The sequence below is a fragment of the Calidris pugnax genome, unplaced genomic scaffold (assembly GCF_001431845.1).
Source record: "Calidris pugnax isolate Ruff unplaced genomic scaffold, ASM143184v1 scaffold54, whole genome shotgun sequence".
NCBI lineage: Eukaryota > Metazoa > Chordata > Aves > Charadriiformes > Scolopacidae > Calidris > Calidris pugnax.
In genome coordinates, this window is record NW_015090864.1 from 9,484,944 (window position 1) to 9,487,208 (window position 2,265).

Below are 2,265 nucleotides of genomic sequence, written 5' to 3' on the forward strand. Positions count from 1 at the left end.
GCGCCGCCTCCCCGCTCCCCGCCCGGCCCTCCCTGCCGGGATGGCGCCCTACCGGCCCCCTCCTCCGGCGGGGTGAGGGCAAAGCCCGGCCCCCGGCCCTCGGACCGTCCCTGGCCCTGAGGGAGGCTCGGCCTCGGGCGGGCCGGGAGGCTCCGGGCGCCGCCCCGGGGGGCAGCGGGGATCCTTCCCCTCAGAGCGGCTGTTCACCCGGGTCCCCCCCAAAGATGGCTGAGAAGGGGAAGGGAGTTACTAAACGCGCTTGTTCCACACACCTGTGTGTGAAATCAGTTCGGCCCCTGCCAAAGTTTTGTCTCGAAAAACACGCCAGCTGGGTGGGTTCTCCCTGCGGCCTCCTCAGCGGTGGTTTATTTACTGCCGGTTTTTCCTCATAAAATTACTCGCCATCCTGAAGGATTTTACGAGCCCTCAGGTGAACACCTCCCACAGCTGAGGTGTGTGTGTGCCTGGGAGATGTCCGTGTTCGTCCTCCACCTCCTGTCCCCGATTCGCTCCGCTGAGCGGGCTGCCGGGAGGGAGCAGGGGCTCAGGCACGAACCCTCCTCCTACACAGGCTCTCATTTTCTCACAAATTCTGTGTAATAATATTTAGCCTTTAACACGGCGGTCACGGCCACCGAGGTGAAACAGCGCAGCTGCCATGCCTCCTGGCAGGGGATGTGCTTTTGTCTAGGACAGCCAGCTCCGTGCCATGGCAAGGGACAGCTGGCCCCAGCCACCTCCATCGCCCTGACATCTGCTTTACTGCTCCCTGAAGTTTCAGATTCACCCCATCTTCTTCTTATTGAAGGTAAACAGCTCTAACTATACGCCCTGACATGCCTTATCCCTGGCTTTAACCAGGTACAGTCATGACAGACTCACACTCAAGGTATTTAAATTTGTAATACATGAATCATAGAATCATAGAATGGTTCGGGTTGGAAGGGACCTTAAAGATCATGGAGTTCCAGCACCTCCACCATGGACAGGGACACCTCCCACTAGAGCAGGTTGCTCAAAGCCCCATCCAGCCAGGTCTTGAACACCTCCAGGGATGGGCCATCCACAGCTTCCCTGGGCAACCTGTTCCAGTGTCTCACCACCCTCACTGTAAAGAGTTTCTTCCCGATAGCTAGTCTAAATCTCCCCTCTTTCAGTTTAAAAGCGTCCTAGCCCATGAATCGGCTTTGCCATAGACCAGAGAACTAAATAACCAAAGCCCACTGAATAAACTAACCAGGGAAGAGCACAGCTGTTCCTCCTTGCTCCCCTCAAAGGTGGCAGAGAACACAACACCAACATGTCCAGAACAGGGTGGACACCAGGTCTGGCCACCGTGTTGGGATCAGCTGGCACCTGCCATGGGGTGATCAGCCAGGGCTGGGGGCCCCAATTGGAGCTTTGGTCCAGTTTCCAGGCAGGGGGGCTCGGTGGGAGCTCAGGGAGGGCGCATGGGGGCACTTGTGGCCCCTGGTGCCCTGACAGACAGTTGTGGACTTCTCTTATTCTCTCAGTTTTGCTCTGGGGGAAAAGTGTGAGCCTCTGTGCTGGGGAAAAAGGAGTCATGGCTTCTAGAACTGGTGCAAAGTCACCTCCTTTCCTTTGTGGTTACAGTTGGTGATTCAAATGCAAAAAAGGGCAATATTTGATTCAGAAAACAGAAATTTCAAAAAAATATATTGATACTGGATGGTGTTCGCTGGCCCAGGGTTTGCAAAAGGGTTGGATGGTCTTTTCAAGCATTTCTGTCCTTGAGGTCTATTACATGGTTGCTTACATCTTGCAGGGGAGTGGTTTCACTAACCCAAAAGGTCCCTTTACCTCAGGAAAATCAATGTTGATGACTCTGAAAGAAACCTGAGCACAGAAAAGGGAGAAACAAAAAAGGAGGAAAAAGCATTCTATGGAAAGGACAAGATGAGAAATGAAAGTGCTGAAACATAAATTAGTATATTCTCATGGGTTATGCAAACCATCTGGCTTTAAAAGCTAGTAGTAGGAACAAGGAAAAAGGTCATCTGAATTAGCAGAGAACTGCAAAACAACTGAAGGTAAGAAAGGAGCAAATGGCAGGCACAGCGAGAGAACAAGTTGTTCGTCAAAATAGAAAATAGCAGTGGTATTACTGGAAGTCATTGCAGCTCTGCAACAAATGATTTGCATAGCTCCTGTGAATTTATGATCAAATACTATGCAGATTTTAAAAGGAAATTAAAATTCTCTTAGCCACTCTGTGCAGAGGATTAGCAAAATGACATTTGTTCA